The sequence below is a fragment of the Camelus ferus genome, chromosome 12 (assembly GCF_009834535.1).
Source record: "Camelus ferus isolate YT-003-E chromosome 12, BCGSAC_Cfer_1.0, whole genome shotgun sequence".
NCBI classification, from domain to species: Eukaryota; Metazoa; Chordata; class Mammalia; order Artiodactyla; family Camelidae; genus Camelus; species Camelus ferus.
In genome coordinates, this window is record NC_045707.1 from 32,570,692 (window position 1) to 32,590,714 (window position 20,023).

Here is a 20,023-nt window from a genome sequence, read left to right on the forward strand (position 1 = left end):
AGGAGACCATAGTGGGTTGAATGGTAGCCCCCCAAAAGATATGCCCACATCCTGGAATTTGTGAACATGATTTTTTTTTAATTAACAGGGTCTTTGAAAATGTAATTAACTGAAGATTACAAGATGAGATCATTCTGGATTATCTGAATGGACCCTAAAGCCAATGACTAGTGTCCTGGAAAGAGATGCGCAGAGTGGAAACAAAGAGAAGGCAGCCAGGTGAAGACAGAGATTGGAGTGATGCAGTCCTGGCCAAGGAAACCTGGAGCCTCCAGAAGCTGAAAGAGGTAAGGAATGGAATCTCCCCTGGAGCCTCTGGAGGGAGTGTGAGCTTGCTGACACCTTGGCCTTGGACTTCTGCACCTCCAGAGCTGTGAGAGGATATATTTCTGTCTTAAGCTACCATGTTTGAGATAATTTGTTACAACAGCCACAGGAAACTAATACAGATGCCTTTTTGACCTTTATCTGATAGATCTCTAAATCTGTAACATGAGGTGCAGTCAGTTCACCAGGCGTCCTCAGGGACTAGATAGCAAGTGGCAGGAGGCTGCCTTGGTGACCTGTGCACTATGCTCCTCTTCCACACCACCCCTTCTCCCCTTAGACTCTGTCCTTACCCTGTGTATTAGTTATCCACCGCTGGGTAACAAATTACCCCCACACTCAGCAGCTTAAAACAACAAGCATTTATTATGTCACAGCTTCTGTGGGTTACAACTCTGCATTGCATGTCTTGGCTTGGTAAGTCTTGCCTCTGACTTACCATATCTCATAAGGCTACAGTCAAGGTATTGGCCAGGGCTGGAGTCATCTCAAGGTGTGGCTCAGGTCGGATCTGCCTTCAAGCTCTCTCACATGGCTGTTGGCAAGCCTCAGGTCTTCACTGGTCAGAGACATCAGTCCCTTGAGCTATAGGCTCCATTGGGCTGTTCACAGCTTGGTAGCCTGTTTCCTCCAGAGTGAGGAATGAGGGAGAGAGGCCAGAATAGAAGATGTGATCTTTTATAACCTAATCTTGGAATTAACATTCAATCCCATCTGTCTGTTCTGTTGGTTAGAAGTAAGTCACCAAATCCAGCCCATGTTGAAGGGGGTGGGGAGATTACACAGGAGTGGGTATCTGGAGGCAGGACCACTGGAGGCTGTCTGAGAGGCTACCTAAGATACCCCAAGAGGAAGTTCAGGAAACACTCCCAGGAGGGAGCAGGATGTATGCAAGTTGAGAGGAGCCATAGACATTCTTAAGAGAAAATGTGTTGTGAGAAGAGGTAAACATTTATGCTTATCTCAGCCCTTTTTCTGTGGCCTCCTCTCTGGGTTCTATTTTACTAAACAAACCAACCGAACAAAAACTAAGAAGCTGACTCTCATATGGCTCACCTCTCCAAATTTCAATTTCCATCTCCCTCCACAGCATCTTTGCTGTTGTTTACTTTCTGAAATCCTTAGTATTTTTTTAAAAATATATTTTGTCCAGAGTTTAGAGTAGTTAGTAGGAAGGTTGTTCTGTAAGCAGCTCACACAGTTATAGTAGAAGTGGAACTCTGTTTAAAATGCATTGGGTCAGTGTTTGAAAATATAGTCCCCTTGGTTACCATGGGAGGGAAAAGTCTTAAAAAGCCTAGGAACTGCTGGGGCACAACAACTCGTTTGGGCTTCCCCCGAAGACTCTAAGGAGGCTAGAGTTTTTCCTGGAGTAGAAAGAACATGAACCAGAGAGCTCAATGGGTCTGGTTTAAATTCCTGTTCTATCACTTCCTAGCAGAGTGACCGCATGCAGGTGGATTAATCTGTGCTTTAATTTCCTCATCTGTAAAAATCAGATAAAAATACATAACTCTCTGGATTGTGCAGGGTTACTGGCAACAATGGATGTGAATTGCACGCACTGCAGGGATCCACAGCGGCCTTCCCCAGAGCTCTGTGCCCTTTCCTTCCCTCCCTTCATTATCCAGTTATCAGGGTGAGTACACAGCGCCAACATATTTTGGCATTTGCTCGACCGTCATCCAGAGCATCCCAGTGCGCACAGAAAGGAAACAGCACGGTGAGAATGGCTGTCTTTGTAGGGAGCGTGCTGGTGTGTGCGTAGGGCTGGCTGTCCGCCTGGGATTCAGGGGTCAGTGGGGCTGCCGCCAGCCGTCTGCTGTGTTAGCCAGGGAAATCAACTCACAGCCCTGCTGGCACCTACTGCTGGCCTTGGGTAAACATAATTACAGCCTTGAAAAAGAAATGAGGGAACACAACCAAGATCCCCACTCACCATGTAAACAGGATGTCCACTGAATGGCAGCCATGGAGATGTTTATGGTCTGTTCGGGGGACAATTGACAAAAGGGCTCTGGGAGCCTTCATTGCTGCCTGAAGCAGTGGTCTGCAGCGATGGTGGTGGCTGGGTTCCTCCCGGGTTTGCGCCGGGAGTGCTGAGCTGTGGCTGAGAGCTCTGGGGCTGCGCTGTCTGGGGCTGGATGGGGTCCTTTGGAACGCTGGCTCTGGTTATGTGCTCAAGGCCCCTTATACACAGATAAGGGCATTCTGGTGTCGATACTTAGTTTGCAGCACGCCTCCTGTGACCTGGAGGCTGGCTGACTGAGGTTATGAGATAATTATCTTATCGATAGCTACCATTTATTCAGAGCAAGGCAGCGGGCTGAATTCACAGGGATTGTCTTATTTAACCCTCATCAGAACCCTTTGCGATGATTTTATCATCCTCATTTTACACCTGAGGAGGCTCCGCAACGATAAGCAACTGGATTAGAAGTCAGGTCAGTTGGACCTCAAACCCGTGCTTGAGTAGTAAGCTGGGTGGAGTCAGGGACCATTGTCTGGTTCAGTGCTCCATCTCTATGGCCCAGCCTAGTGTGTGAGAAAACGTTTGTTGAATGGATAATTTTTCCAAAAACAGTTCTACCGAAATGCTGCTCTCCACCGATTTCCTGAGGAGCACATTGTACCCCCAGCAGTGAGCGTGTGCTGCGTGATTTATCCCACGTGTTCCTTTCCACCTGGCGACTCGCAGTGCTCCCTGGTCAGTGCTGGCGGCAGCTGGCTCTTGGGTACAGGCTAAGGCACCAAGGCACTGACTGATTGGCCAAGTGTCTAACCGAAAAGCTAAGTCCTGTTTCAGTCCAGTCTCCTCTGGAATTCTAAGCCAGGAAAGCATCTCTTGAGGCCATCCAATCCAGCCTGTTCCCAAAGCAGCAAAAACAGTGAAAGCAGATACCAGGTCTTACCTGGCCTTTGTCTCTGGTGCACAATCCCTGGCGAGTGGTTTCATCACCCCTCCTCCCGGCTGAGCAGATTTTCCAGGAATGCCAGGAGGTGGTCCCTCTACCTTTATAAAGCCAAATGGAATAGGTGGAGACCCAAGGGCGCTTTATCTTCTAATTTCTGAATAGAAGCGAGGGGAGTCCATGTTCTGCAGGGTGGATTAAGACATCGACCAACCCAGTTCCAAAGTAGACCATGGTCTTTATCCTAAGTCTGCGCTTGTAGATGAGAGGGAGATGCAACCTTCTCCCTCTCTGCTCAGGTCTCCTGCCGGGGAGGCACCTGGGTGGTGTCAGAGACTCTCCTTGAAGGTGATTATTTCCCTAACTAGAGCTGAGGCATCAGTGGCCTCAATATCATTACTAAGTCACAGTCAAGTGCAGGTGCTTGCTTTAAAACGGCCCCAGTTGTCAGGAGATCTCTGGAAATTAAAAGCATGCCAAGGATTGGCCAAACTGGTATTGTCTGGTTGATGGTGAAACGCTGGAAACAATGAGGTCTTGTGCTGTGTGTGTGTTCATTGTGGGTGGTGGATAGTTTTTCTCTTTGGCATTTTAACCACCGCATTCTGAATTAAGGAAGCCTCTGTCCCAGATTCTGGACCCATTGGTTGATGGTGTGCCCTGGGAGGGTGGATACACCAGACTTGCAGATAGGCCTGGGATTTCTGGGAGCAGTCTGGGACCAAAGGTATAATTCAGTATCTTTCTCAGTGGTCTCTTTTCCTGCTGTTTATTCATTCCTGCACTCAGCATGGCTTTCCACCATCTTTCTGCCTCTCAGCATTCAGTCCCAGTGTCCAGTCTAGGCTCCCATTCCAGCGGCTTCTCACATAAGGCGTAGCCTCAGGAAGCAGGGTGGCCTGTCCAGCTGCCCTGGGACCTGAGTGTATAACACCTTCTGTATCTTGCCTTACGGAGAGATACCCTATACCTGTTCCTACTGCTGTAAATTTAGAATAGGCTGGAAAGAAATGATCTGCACCTCTAACCACTTCTGCTCACATTTCCTACATAAACTGGGTTGGCCTTCGTACCTCCAATCTGCTTGGTCCTTTGCCAAATTTTGGGCTTTATGCTCTGCATATATGACCTGCTCCCTGATCTCATACCTGCTTCTATGATACACACACACATGCACACACACACCCCCCTTCAACCCACTCTCTACTTAAAGGACCCCCCCCCCCCATCGATGGTATAAAAATCAAAAATCCTGAGAGCAGAATGGGTTTTTTCCTTTGGGGTGGCACTTGTAAGTTTAATAAACAATATCCAAGGGACATGAATATAATGATTGACGTTTAGAGAACTCCTCTTTCGCACTATCAGTCTTTCCCCCTTGCTGTTGCTGTTTCCATCACGTTTCAGAGCTGATTTCAGCTTTCCAGGTTTGAATGAGCTTCCGCAGAATGTCACACTGATCAGGCAGTAGGGATCACGGAAGTTCCAGCTGGAGCAGTAGGATTTAGTAATAGGCTTGGATTTAAGGCTGTGGAAAATAGCAGCATTTATCTTTGGTTCAGGTGGCCTTCTTGCTCTGGAATAAGTTTTAGTAGTAGCAAAGTAACCTAGAATCATTTTCCCTCAAGTAACTCTATTTTGCCCAGGTCACAGCCACTGTCACACATGGAACCCACCGCCTACTGGCTTTCATGATGGCGCTAGGCATGGTGATTCCATCTTCCCCACCAGCCCGGTCTCCCCTGCCTTATTGGCTTACTGCAGCCTACCACGTGTGTGGCAGGAGAGGCTAAGCTCCTCCCCTCTCATTTCTCTCTTCCCCATAGATGCCACATGGCTAAGCCACTGCTGCTTCCACCCAACTCTGCCCTGGCTCTACCCACCTTCCCTGTGGCTGAGGCCACTGCTTCCGCAGGGCTCCCGCCATGCTGGACAAGTCCAGCAAGCACCACGCTCCTTCCACCGGGCTGGCCTAAGAGTTACAGTTCTTTCCAAACAGAGTGGAAGGACGTTCTTGTGTCCCAAAGTGACAGGTCTTTCAACCAACCTTAGAGCCAAAATATTATCTTGATAATTCAAGTGTTCAGCAAGTTAGTTTGATTTATTTATTTTTTATCTCTTTTTCCAGTTAAATCTTTTTTCTGAAGATTTCCAAGGCATTAATCTTTTTTACACACACACACACACACACGTACGTATATAAATCTATTCTTTTTCAGATTCTTTTCTATTATAGGCTGTTGTAAGATATTGAATACAGTGCCCTGTGCTATACAGTAGGCCCTTGGTGGTTATCTATTTTATAAATATTAGTCCCAAACTCCTAATTTATCCCTCTTCCCCACTTCCCCCTTTGGTAACCATAAGTTTGTTTTCTGTGCCTGTGAGTCTATTTCTGTTTTGTTAATAAGTTCATTTGTGTCAATTATTTTTAGATTTCGCATAGTGATAGCATATATTTGTCTTTGACTTACTTCACTTAGTATGATAATCTCTAGGTCCATCCATGTTACAGCAAATGGCATTATTTCATTCTTTTTAAATGGGTGAGTAATATTCCATCGTGTGTGTATACACACATACATACATACCACATCTTCTTTATCCATGCACCTGTTAATGGACAGTTAGGTTGCTTCCACGTCTTGGCTGTTGTAAACAGTGCTGCTATGAACATTGAGGTGCATGTATCTTTTTGAAGTATGGTTTTCTCCTTATGTATGCCCAGGAGTGGGATTGTTCAGTAAGTTAGTTTATAACTAACTGATTGAAGATCTGACACAGAATAAGTTTACTTGAAACACACAATAAATTCAGGTTCAGGTATGAGGCAAGATTGTTCAAGTGTCTGGGGCCTGTGGCTCTGCTTGTCAGTCCCTCAGATTCCTTTTCTTCTCTCTCAGGGAGCCCGGGGCCCTTGTACAGCTGGAGTTTTGTTGGTGGTCTTCCTTGGTACTCTGAGTGCCCGTTTGTATACAGAACTTCTGTCAACAGCATATCCAGCCACATGAAGACTTGTTGGGACCCATACAGATTTTTTTCTAGGCTGGACTCAGGAATACTGCATTTTTGGAAAAAATAAAGATATTGGCAATAGTTATATTTTGGGGGCAGGAATTGTTTATTTTTTAAAATGCTTTTATATGTTTTTGACACTTAAGAAAGGACAAAGTAAGATTCAAAGAACACAGCAGATGTTTACTGTTAAACCTGAAACATTTCTCAATCCCATTTATTGTCACTCCTCTCACTTTAGAATTTGTATGAGAGTACGTTTTCTGAGGCCCCAGAGTGTGTTAAAACTTCCCCTGTTGGTCATTGCTTAAATAAACACCCAGAGGTGCTATTTTACAGATCCTAGGATGTATCAAATGTGCCCCTTCCTTTCTCTGTATTCCATGTCACCTTGGCCCCTGGCTCTTGGAGCTGAGCTCAAGTTCTCAGTCAAGCTGAGCTATGGCAGACAGAGCTCTCAGTCCCTCAGCTCTGAGGGGTAAAGGACAGCTTGACTCTCCCGGGCCTGCTGGGGACTGGGCTGGGAGGGGAGGTGGCTGCAGCCACGGCAGCAGGGAAGACTGTGGACTCTGCTGACCCTCACTTGGCTGAGTCAACAGAAGAACAAACATTATAATCAAATGGATACTCTTTTTTAAAAAAATTTTTATTGACGTATAGTTGATTTACAATGTTAGTTTCTGGTATAAAGCAAAGTGATTCAGCTATACTATCACATGGTATTTTTCTTTTTCTTTCTGGCTTATTTTACTTAATATGACAACCTCCAGGTCCATCCATGTTGCTGCAAATGGCAGGCATTATTTCATTCTTTTTTATGGCTGAGTAATATTCCATTGCATACATATACACAACTTCTTTATCTAATCATCTGTCAGTGGACATTTGGGTTGTTTCCATGTTTCGGCTATTGTGAATAGTGCTGCTGTGAACACTAGGGTGTAAGCTGTCTTTTGAATTACCATTTTCTGAATATATGCCCGGGAGTGGGATTTCTGGATCATAGGGTAAGTTTATTTTCAGTTTTTTTAGGAACCTCCATACTGTTTTCCATAGTGGCTGCACCAAATTATATTCCCAGCAACAATTTATGAAGGATCCCTTTTCTCCATACCTTCTCCAGCATTTATCATTTGTGAGGGCCATTCTGACCCATGTGAAGCGATACCTCATTGTAGTTTTGATTTGTATTTCTCTGATGATTAGCGATGTTGAACATATTTTCATGTGCCTATTAGCCATCTGTATGTCTTCACTGGAGAAATTTCCACTTATATATTCTTCCCATTTTTTGATTGGGTTGTTTGCTTTTTGTTACTGAGTCATAGAGCTGTTTGTATATTCTGGAAGTAAAGCCCTTGTCAGTCACATCGTTTGCAAATATTTTCTCCCAGTCCGTAGGTTGTCTTTTCGTTTTGTTTATGGTTTCCTTGCTGTGCAAAAGCTTATAAGTTAATTAGTGCCATTTGTTTATTTTTGCTTATATTTCTATTGCCTTGGTAGACTGACCTAGAAAAACACTGCTGAGATTTATGTCAGAGAATGTTTTGCCTATGTTCTTTTCTAGGGGATTTATGGTGTCCTGTCTTATGTTTAAGTCTTTAAGCCATTTTGAGTTCATTTTTGTGTATGATGTGAGGGATATTCTAACTTTGCTGATTTACATGCATTTGTCCAGCTTTCCCACCACCACTTGCTGAAGAGACTGTCTTTTCTCCATTGTATAGTCTTGCCTCCTTTGTCGAAGGTTAATTGGCGATAGGTGTGTGGGTTTATTTCTGGGCTCTCTATTCTGTTCCATTGATCCATATGTCTGTTTTTGTGTTAATACCATGGAGTTTTGATTACTGTAGCTCTGTAGTATGGTCTGAAGTCTGGGACGGTTATGCCTCCAGCTTTGTTCTTTTTTCTCAGTATTGCTTTGGTAATTCTGGGTCTTTTGTGGTTCCATATAAATTTTAGGATTATTTGTTCTAGTTCTGTGAAAAATGTCATGGGTAATTTGATAGGGGTTGTATTAAATCTGTAGATTGCTTTTGGTAGTATGGCCATTTTAACAGTATTGATTCTTCCAATACAGGAGCATGGGATAGTTTCCCATTTCTTTGAATCATCTTCAATTTCTTTTATAAATGTTTTGTAGTTCTCAGCACATAAGTCTTCCACCTCCTTGGTCAGGTTTATTCTGAAGTTTTTTTTTTTTTAATGCAGTTTTAAAAGAGTTTTTTTTTTTTCTTTCCCTTTCTGATATTTCATTGTCAGTGTAAAGAAACACAACAGATTTCTGTATGTTAGTTCAAATGGATACTCTTGATTGATATATACTGATCAGAGTCTTGGTGGAGGGTGTGGGAGATGGGGGGAAAGGGTTAAGATCTGAGTAGAAAGAACTTGAAAATGGATCAAAATTGATCAGAGTTGCTGTTAGCGATTCAAAGTGTTTCTTTGGATCAGAAAGTCACGGGGCTCTTTTAAATTGAGCATTTTTTTAAATTAAAAAGGGACTAACAGATTCCCCCAACATATAAATTGGGCTTTGGCAGGAAACTGCCTCCTCTTGCCATCAGAGAGTCATGCGAGTGTCAGGAATGGCAAACATCTGTTTGATGGGCATCCCAACCTCGGCTTGGCAGAGAACTCAGAAGAAACGGCATCACGATTTGATGTGTAGTTTTCACTTGACAAAGCAAGTGTGGTGGGTAGCAGTGTGGCCAAGTATGAAGAATGAAGCAGCTATTCAATAAATATTTACTGAGTGTCCACTATGTGCCAGTTACTATGCTGTATGCTGTGTTATATTAGACACACCTAGGACCCAAATAGCTTAGCTTCACACAGACACTGGGATACAAGTTCACAGTGCATTGTCATGAATATTTTGTACTTGACTGTGGTTCTTTCTTGTGCAGCTTAGAATTTGGTGGGTAATTACTGTGCATACAGTACACACTACTAGGAGAGGCTAAGCCTAGTTCACAATCATGCCTGTGGATTGAACAGCCAGTCATTGTTGTTCCCTTGACCATTTACTCATTAGCATTATAGCAGACCTCCCAGCGTGAGTGTGTTAAGATTAAAAGGATAAAAATAGTCTGAGATTCATGAGTGCAAATTTGCTCTTGTAAACTTTGTGTCAGATACTTTCCAGAATTCATAATTTTTCAGACTTTATACAGGTAAAAATGATAGATATGTAGTACATTATATAATACCCACAGTGGGTACTGGGCTCATATCTTTCAATAAAGCATTTTAATAATATTCCTGCCACTAGGTGGATATGTATGAATATTGACACTGATTGTGATAAATAGAGACTGTAAGTAATCTCACACCACTTCAGGTCAGGTGTTGCTGCCAAATGAAGTATGGAAAAGATTCAATGTTCAAAGATTTAAAAGATTTTCACAACTGCAGATCAAGGAATGATGGATTTATAGTATCAATGAAGATCATTCACCAGTGATGACCCAAATAGTTTATTGCCTCATCCAGACACTGGAATACAAGTTTACAGAGTGTGTTGCCTAAATATACTGTACCTTCGCTGTGATTATTTCATCAGATTTACCTAGAAAACAGTTTTGACTTTTCCCTACAAACAAGTTCAATCAAAGGAAAGTCGACACCACCACCCAGTGAAGATCTTCCACTGCCGGTGTTTGGATTCTTTCCCCAGCGTTCAAGATCAGCATTCTCTTGAGTCACTCTGCTGGTTGACTTCCTGTGAACTGTCATGTGAAGTGGGAAACAGAATTCTGCCAGAGCCACACTAAAGCTGAATTGGAGCCAGGAGGGATTTTGTTTGATGCAGTAAACAACATAAAGCCGACACCCTGGCCCATGGCCCCTGTGGCATCAGCCTCAGTGCCTGGATGGAGAGCAGGGGCAGGAGGATCTGTGGATGGATGGGTGAATGGAACCCCATTAACCTCATTTCCAGATCCTGTGTACTCCACACTTCTTCCCAGCCTAGGACCTTTGTCATTTCTGTTCCCTCTTCTTGGAACACACTTCCTTGTGGCTTCTGAGGAACAAATTCCTTCTTGTCATTTAGGCATTTCCTAATGGCACCTCCAGTGCTGGGCATTCCTTGACCACCCTAGTTAATGCTGTCCAACTCCAGTGACTCTTGATGACATTACTCCATTTTATTTTCTTCAGAGCACTTCTACGAGATGACCTTGCTGTTTGTTTTCGTATTTACTTCTTCGTTATTTTTCTCCTTCACGTAGCAAAGACCTTTTGGACTCACTGACAGGAATTCTAGTCCCTGGAGCAGCCCTGGCGTCTTAGAGGGCTCCATAGACGTTTGCTGGACGCATGCATGCCCCCTGCAATGCCACCAGTTCCCCTACTTTATAGTGCCTCCCCCACTCCCATCTCAACATCCCCGTGTTCCTTTTATGACAAATAGCCCCAAAGAAAAAATATTGCAAATGTGGGAAACATGACAGAGCATGAAGTGTGGTAGAATATTAAATTAGCTTCATAAACTGTGAATCATAAATCATGGTCCCATCTGGTCTGTGACAGAGTGAAAACAGCAACATTTTCCACCAAATAGGAACTAAAAACAAAGAGAAGCCACGAGTTTCAACTCATGGAGAGCCTGTTACTATTATTTTGGATTGGCTTCTCTCTCCCCCACCCCTCAGCAACCGTTTTAGTCATGCCATGCCTTTCTGGAGTATGCCCAGGAAACTATTTATAGAAAACATTGGTGTCCCCCAGTCTACAAGTTTCTACCTCTTGGCTCCATACTTACCAACTAGAAGCCATTCAACAAATATTTGTTGGCTATCACTGGGAAATCCCACTATTGCAGACTTTTTCTTCTAAGTCAGTTATGTTATTTTTCCCAAAGTGAAAAGGTCCTTTAGAGCAGGTAACCTACAAAAGAAAGCCCACGCATTTATATTCTCATATTAGTTGATGGATCTCACTGAAAGACTGGATAGGGGTACAGAGGATATAGTGTTTTTAGCATGTCATTACTGAAGCAGGAGAGGTCTGGGCGAGGCATGGTCACAGCCTGCACAAGGGCACAGGTTGTCCTGAGAAGTGATGGGACATTAGGAGGGGACAGAGGAACGAAGAAGAGTTTCCAAGACAACTGGTTCACCTTACAGTTTTTTTGAAGGCCAACGTGGTAGAGAATGCTGTTCTGGGAGACTCGGTCCCTGCAGATTATGCCTGTTGGCTAAAAGTATGGTGAAGTCAGGAGGTCACCAGGACATCCTGGAACCAAGCAAACCACAGTTTTATCTCGAGGATATTAAGTTAAAATGAATATCTATACCCAGATGACATTCCTGACAGAACTCCCTAGAAATTGGTGGCAGGGATTGCCTCTGGGGAATGAAAATGAGGGGTGGAAGGATAATGGGTGGGTCTGTAGAGTTTTGTTTTCCTCTTTATGACCTTTTTGAGCATTTCCATTTTTTCCCCCATGACACTTTATTAGTGTCACAGTGACAAAATTTGAAAAAATTAGCATCTTTGAAAGATTTTACCACAGTAAAATGCTAGCTGAGTAAAACTGAGTATCATGGCAATTGTAATAAAAGGACAGTAGGAGGGACCTTATGACAGGGTTCAAATGAATATACTAACATGAGACGAAAACCTAACATTTGTAAAACTCCGTTATTCATGTATAGTTGTCAGTCTTCTGTGTAGTGTTGTTCAGCTGTCTCAAGACATAGCAGCCCCCGAAGCAGACCCAGCAATCGTTCTAGAACACAGACACTCAGACTCAAACTTCTCTGACGTAACGCCTCCTGCTCTATTCCATCTACTACTCTTTGAGACGCAGTTTCTTTTTCTCTCCCTCTCGTTACCAGTTTAGATCGCTGCCTCTCTGAGTGTTTTAAATTCACACCCTGCGAGACAAGAATTGACTGTCTTTGTGCAGGGCTCAGGGTAGCAGTACTTTCCTAGACTTTCTTACTCCCCTGTATCTTTACCGTTGCATGCAGTCACTTGAGGTCACATGCAAACATACCTGATCTTTTCAACCTGAAAGTTTCCAACACGTAACTCCTATGCTTAAAAAAATTCCAAATACTCCTTCCTTACGTTGGTAGCACACTGAGTAGATTGTCAAGCTCTCATATGCAGTCCTACGTCATCTCTAGCAAAGAGAGGGACTTTCCTGTTGTGATCCCCTCCTATAATGGAAGGGGCTGTTTAAGTCATAATTACATGTAGAGAAAGAAGGTTTGCATCAAGGTACGAAGGTATCGTGATCTTTAGCTTTTGGGGAGTATAAGGTTTTTCCAGTTAACACTTGCTTCTGGAACTGTGTACCTTGCTTAGTCTAAAAGTGAGCAGGGCACTATGGTTTTACCCAAGCATTAGTCAGACACTTTGGATAACTGTAGTTTGTGTAAGAGAAGAATTGTGCAGAGCTGCAATGATATTAAAGTTGCCCCAAACAATTTGGGGGGGGGCGGTTCTTTTCCATCTTATACTCTCATAATTTAGAAGGGGCAGGGGACTTCCATGTGGGAGAAATGTAGGTGCGACCTTATTTGGAGCAGTGGGAAGATCTTAGGGATTGTTGAGGCATCTTCTGGCTCTGTGATTTTTTTTTTTCACAGTTGACCCAGTTAACACTTGTCTGATTTCTCAGAATTGCAATAATTAACAGTCCCCTTCCTGGCCTTACCAGAGTAATTTGTTGCTGAAAAATTCCTTGCAGGCAGACTTCTTACGGGTAAAAAAATAGAATACCCGTTGAAATTATTAATGCATGTTTACTTCAAAACTCAACAAAACCTATGTGTATATATAATTGAACCTCAGCAGAGGCATCTCTGTCCACCAAACATATGTTCTTTCCCCTTTACTGGAAACACCTGTGCTCCGATGTGGTGTGGAAGGGAGAGGGACCAGAGAAGTGGTGCCAGACAGAGGCTGCCTTTCCCAGCCCCTTGCCCTGTGTGTGACCACGTGACTGCTTCTTATCAAGAAAAGTGAGAGCCAGTATGTATCCCTTCTGGGTTGGAATTTTAAGAAGATACATGCATTTTCCAACGTACTTTCCTCCAGAATTCCTCTGCATGCAGAGTACACTGAGGCTTCTGGCACTGGTGGAGCCACAGGAAGTCTGGATCCCTGAATCACTGTGTGGAGAGGAGCTTCAGGTCAACCAGGAGCACCTACATTGAACTATTACATAGCAAGGGAAAAAACCCATACTGGGCAAAGCCACTGGAATTTGGAGTTTATTTATCCCCTAGCTTGGAGGTCAGGAGACTTTTTCTGTAAAGACCCAGATAGTAAATATTTTAGGCTTTGTGGGAAACATATGGTCTCTATCTTGTGTTCTTCTTCTTCTTCTTTTTTTTTTTTTTTTTGGCTGAAAAATCCTCTTTATTTTTTCAGCTTTTTTGAAGTGTAATTGACAAATAAAATTGTAAATTTAAAGTGCACAACATGATGCTTTGATATATGTATATCTTCTTTTTAAAAAATAATCCTTTAAAAATGTAAAAATCATTTTTAGCTCACAGGCTGTCCAAAAACAGCTTCAGCCTTCACTAAGACAAGCTTTTAATACAAAACAAAACAACAACAAAAAACCCACACAGCAAAACAGTGTAAATGGTGCATGAGATATTACTACTATTGACCAGCAAACCATGGAGACTGGAGAGAAGACCTTTAGGCTCCTTGGGCCAACCAGTCTGCCATGAGGATGGCTGCATGTGGTTGTCCACTGTGGTGTCCAAGTGCTCCTGAGACGCACAAAATCCAAACTGGTTTCCGCAAATGCAAAGAATGCCTCCAAAGTTGAAGCTGGTGTAGGACATCGAACTACTGGGAAAGTTAAAATCTCGTAACCTACTTGGCATGTAACCTAAGGGTGTAATGGGTTCTGGCTTCCTCTCCCACCGTCTTGCTTTGTCATCATGCAGCACCTCGTGTACCACTCTTTATTCTTGGTTCCGTTGTTCCTACTGGACCTGACTGCAGCCTTCAAACTAGCAGATCATGAAGCTCCACGTGTTACGATTCCAAGATGGCGTCTCCATTTCTCTGACCCCTTGTGTCATAGCCCTTCTCTTGGTTGCCAGGATTCCCAGTTGGGTGGTGGGGCTGCCAGCCCTGGCACCTTCCATTCCACTCAGGCCCTTGTCTCAGACAGCACAGAACCCAAGACCACTCAATTTTGAGGAAAGTCATCATCCAACAATAGGATGAGTCAATGTACAATAGACTCTTCTGCAGCAACACTCATGAAGATTTCAGAGAATTTCCAATGAGCGAGAAAAAGCTTGGGAAAGAAGACTAAACGAAAAGAGCAGAATTCAAAGTTACATATTCAGTATGATCCCAATTGTCTAAAAATAAAGACTTGAGAAAGTATACCAAAATGTAAACAGTAGTCTTCCTGGGTGGTGGATTATGAATAATTAAAAAATAATTCTGTTCTGTGCTTTTTTGAAAATATGTACAAATGGGCCTGTGTTATTTTTTGAAAGGACCAAGGAAATTAAAGGTGGTTCTTCCTACAAAGTCCTTGGAGAACCTTGCTGTACTGAATGAGTTCCCAGCCCGCTTCTTGTCCTCTGAGAGGTTTCTAGGGGACCCTGAAGCCCAATTTCAGATCAGGAGCAGGAGAGGGAAGAGGAGAGTGAATGACAGAGTTCTGAATATGAGTGAACAAAAGATTTGAACCAGAGGAAATCTGGAGACACAGAGCAACCTTTGTTTAGTGAGCTTTGTTTCTTCCCTGCCTACAAGTATTCAACTTATTTCAGATCCAGTGTCTTACCCCAACATATACTCTGTCCAGTCTGTTCTCCATCCTCCTCTGGTACTCCCTAAGTCCTGGCCCAGAGAGCAAACGGAGCAAGAAAGGCTTGCGGGCTAAGGCTGCCCTCTCCTCTCATTCTTGCCCTTCTATGTGGGGTCAGAGCAGAAGCCTCCCCACGCTCTGTTCTTACACCCCCATCCTTGCAGTCCAGACCCTTCATGCTGCCACTCGTCTTTCTCAAGTGATCACTTTGGGGCTATGCTCCCCACACAGGTCATCATTTTGTTTGTGCACACGCATGTGTACACATGTGCTCCCTAGAACGCTTACTGGTGCTCCGCTGGGCATGCAGTTAGGCAGCACACTCATTCATTCAGCCAGTCAGCAAATTGCCCTCCACGTTGTGTCAGGCATTACTCTAGGTTTTGGGTACATGAGAAGCCAGATAGAAAAAGTCCCTTCCCTCTTGGCACAGGCTTTCCACTGAGGAGACAGGCAGTAAGCAAAGTCATATATGCTGTAATGTACAGTAGTGATAAGAGCTTTTGAAGAAAAGTAAGGCTGAGGAAGGGCTGGTCACCTGGGGTCCGAGGTGCCTTTAGATAGACTGGCCAGAGAAGGCTTCTCTGCAGAAGCTCCATTTTAGCAGAGACGTCGAGGCAGTGAGGGAAAGAGCTATGTGAAGTGCGGAGACAAGTGTTCTGGCTGAGGGAACAGTAAGTACAATGGCCTTGAGTCAGAAGCGAGCTGGATTCCTGTCCTCAAGTTGCTCCCATTCTAGTGAAAGAGACAGGCAATAAACAGGCAATTGCAATATTGTGTGATAGACATTTATCACTCAGTGTCGGTAACTGTCTAAGTTTTATGGCATTTAAAAATGTATGTTATCTATTGTCTGTGTCCTCTAATAGAGAATAAGCTCCAAGAGAGCAGAGATTTTTGCATTTTTTTTTTTTGTTGTTGTTCACAACAGTATCTCCAGGTCCTAAAACAGCTCTAGGTGCATAGTAGATGCTCAAGATTGTATGAATGGAGGAAAGAAATCCCACACTTGCCCCTCTTTTCCCAGTTCCCCTCCCGAGAGGCAGGCACTCTTATTAGACCCTGAGAGGAATGTGTTATTTAAATGGACCACCTCACTCTCCACCCAGCTTTCACTTGGGGGCCACAGGTGAGTCTCTAAGTATGCCAGGAGGTGGAGGGTACCGCCCCCAGCTGGCATGTGAGCTGCAGTAGACGCTGGTCCTCTGTGGTGCATGAGGACCTAGGTGCCCTTCCTGGTTGTGTAGCAAAGGAGGTAGTCAGGCGACTCTAGCTTAACCCTGCATCCTGAATTCAGGCTTCCATGAGGTCTTGACATTAGGAAAGAGGACGCCCTCTGCCCCACACAATCAGGACCACTCCTTCAGCTTATGGCATCTCTTAACGGGAGATCTGGCAGCAAATATTCTTTCTGCATGCGAGAGCGTAAAGCGAGAGCTGCCCCAAATGCTGGGAGCCTTTGCTTTTGTACTGGACTTGATGTACGATCCCCAAGCAGGACCCTGGCTGGGGGCCAACCTGAGGTGCAGAAACTTAGTTCCCATTGCAGAAGAGACTTCTCAGAAATACTCAAGGATCAAATAATCTGTGTAAAGTATCTGGAGAGTCAAACTGAATTTCCTGTCATTTCCTTCATAGACAAACAAGGCAGGACTGCCCTCGAATTTTATACTTGGGGCCATTTACAATTTACAAGTATGAGTGAGAGAAGAAATCACTAATTACTGAATATCCATTTTTCTTGTTAGATTAATTAGAAAACTATGGTGCAGAAAATTTAAATGTGCCCAAGACCACACAGCTAGTAAGAGAGCAGTTACTTAACTAGTTTTAGAAAATTAGGGCAAGATTCCTTGCCTCAAAGCACATCTCCTAAAAGGCAGTTTCCTTCTGATGCCTGCAAGATCCCATTTAGGTTTCATTCTGTCTCTTTAAATCCCTTGGGTCAAGTTACTACATCTTAGGATTCCAAATACCCACTACAAAGCCCAGCACTTTGTAGGCACAATAAATGTTTGTTAATAAACAGAAGAAAAAAACTTAGTCACTAACACTTTGTGTGAATTAGAATTAGTCTATTGATTTTTTTCCCTTCATATGGGAATAGTGTATTTGCTAATAACAATAGTCACCATGACTTCACCCTCTCAGTTAATGGCCACTGAATTCTTCCATTTTCTCTGTCCAAAGTCCTTGGAGCCATCCTTGACACTTCTACTCTCACACCTAACATCCAATATGTTATCAAATCCTATTGTTTCCCCCTCCGGAGGTAACTAATTCTTACATCTCTCTTGCTACCATCCTGTGCAAGCCACCATCAGCTTCTCCCTGGATTGCTACTCCAGCCTCCTTCCTGGCCAATGTGTTTCTGCCCCTGCTCCCTCCAGTGTATTCCCAGAACAGCAGCCAAAGCAAATCTTATAACAGCATGCCAGATCACATGACTCCTACATAGCCTGTCTCCCCACCCCAGCGCCTCCATCCTGAGACCCATTTTACCCTCTAGTTTTATTGAGATATAATTGACATATAACACTGTATAAGTTTAAGCAGTGCAATATAATGATTTGATACATGTATACATTGCAAAATGACTACAATTAATATCCATCATCTCACATAGTTTCAATTTTTTTCTTGTGATGAGAACATCTAATGTTTACTCTCTTAGCAACTTTCAAATATACAACACAGTAGTGTTAATTATAGTCACCATGTTGTACATTATATTCCCCAGAACTTATTTATCTTATAACTGGAAGTTTGTACCTTATGACTACCTTCACCCATTTCCCTCACCCCAACCCTGCACCTCTGGGCAGCTACTAATCTGTTCTCTGTTTCTATGAGTCCTGTGTTTTTAGATTCTATATATAGGTGAGGTCATACAGTATTTGTCTTTCTCTGAATTATTTTACTTAGAATAAAGCCCTCAAGGTCTATCCAGGTAGTTGCAAATGGCTGGATTTCCTTCTTTTTAATGACTAAATAATATTCCATTGTGTGTATATACCACATTTTATTTATCCATTCATCTGTTGATGGACATTTAGATTGTCTTTGTGTCTTGGCTATCAAAAATAATGCTGCAGTGACCATGGAGGTGCAGATATCTCTTTGTGATAGTGATTTAATTTCTTTTGGGTATATACCCAGAAGTGAAATTACTGGATCATATGGTAGTTCTATTTTTAATTACTTGAGGAACCTCCATACTGTTTTCCATGGTGGCTGCACAAATTTACATTCCCATTAGCAGGGTTTCTTTTTCTCCACATCCTCACCAACACTTGCTATCTCTAGTCTTTTTGATGATAGCCATCCTAACAGGGTTGAGGTGATACCTCATTGTGGTTTTGATTTGCATTCCCCTGATGATTAGTGGTGCTTAGCATTTTTCCATGTCCCTGTTTGTCATTTGAATATCTTCTTTGGAAAAATATATATTCAGGTCCATCGTCCATTTTTAAATTGGATTGTTTTCTATTGCGGTATATGAATTTATACATATTTTGGACACTAACCCCTTGCCAGATGTGTGGTTTGCAGATATTTTCTGCACTCTGTATATTCCCTTTTCATTTTGTTGATCATTTCTTTTGCTGTGTAGAAGCTTTATAGTTTGATGCAATTGCATCTGTTTATTTTTTATTTTGTTACTTGTGCTTTAGGTGTCAAGTCCAAAAAATCATTGCCAAGACCCATATTAAGGAAATTTTAGCCTGTGCTTTCCTCTAGGAGTTTTATGGTTTCAGGTATTACATTTAAGTCTTTAATCCATTTTGAGCTAATTTTTCTGAGTGTAAGGTAGAGGTCTAGTCTCATTCTTCTGCATGTGAATGTCCCATTTTCCCAGTATCGTTTATTGAAGAGAGTGCCTTTTCTCCATTGAATATTCTTGGCTCCCTTGTCAAATATTAGTTGACTGTATCCTGGGACCTTTTTGACCCCACCTCCTATTGCGCTCTCTCTCCTCTGGTATTTTTTCATTCAGTAAAAGATCTGTATTAGTTTCAGTTTTATGTTCCTGCTGGATGCTGTTACTGTGAATTCGTCTATATCCTGTAGTACCATGAGTTTATAAAGGTTATCCTACAATTTATTGACTTCTTACTCTGTGCTGTAGCTTTATAAAATTCAGTGCTTTTTCTCTCTGGCTGTACATTAGAATATCCCCTGGGGAGCTTTAAAAAAAAAAACCAGTGTCTAGGCCTCCCTTGCAGAGATTCTGGGGTAACTGGGCCTCGGGGGCAGATGGCTCTAGGGCATCAGTATTTTTTTTAAAGCTCTCTGGCAGATTTAATATGCAATTGTAACCGAGAAGCACTTATGTAATCCTTAAAAAAAAAAAAACAACTTTCCTGAAGTATGTGTTAGTATTCCCATTTTGAGCTCTGAGATGGCAGGGACTTCACGTGTCTTTTTCAGTGGCATAGCTTCAGTGTCTAGTAGAGTGTCTAACATATAATTATTGCTCACTGAATATTTGATCAATGAATGAGGAAATGGAGGCATTAAAGGCTTAAATACAATTACTAAGTGATGAGAATTATGACCCATATCTCTTTCCAAAGCCAACACTCTTAGCCACATATTACACTCTCACTGGGCCCTTACCCTGTAGAGCAGGGTGGGGCAGTGCAAGATGGAAAGCAAGCAATATCAAAAGCAGAGTTTTCTTATTTCACAACTTCTTCTGGGGTTTTGAGAAAAATACTACTTTGTTAAAATGGGTCAGAATTAACATGGAAGTTATTCTAGGAATATTTGGTGAGAGCATATCTTTCAGGAGCAGAGTGAATTACTTTGGAGGAAAGGGCCAGTAATTTTGTTTTCCCTGGACTGAACTGACCCATAGTATATTTTAGGGCAAAAACAAAAGCTTTCTGTAAAAATTCTGTTTTATAGTAGTTGAACCACAAGTCATTTCTAAGACAGCATAAACCTATGTTTGCTG

The 20,023-nt window shown here is 42.8% G+C and overlaps 1 long non-coding RNA gene across 1 annotated transcript in view; it reads left to right on the forward strand.

Moving 5' to 3' along the window:
- LOC116667660 overlaps nt 1-20,023 on the forward strand; it is a 150,408-nt gene that overhangs the window by 44,219 nt on the left and 86,166 nt on the right. The window contains exons 3-4 of the long non-coding RNA XR_004324609.1: nt 89-287; nt 1,858-1,966. This is a non-coding gene — a long non-coding RNA (uncharacterized LOC116667660). The remainder of the gene's footprint in view (nt 1-88; nt 288-1,857; nt 1,967-20,023) is intronic.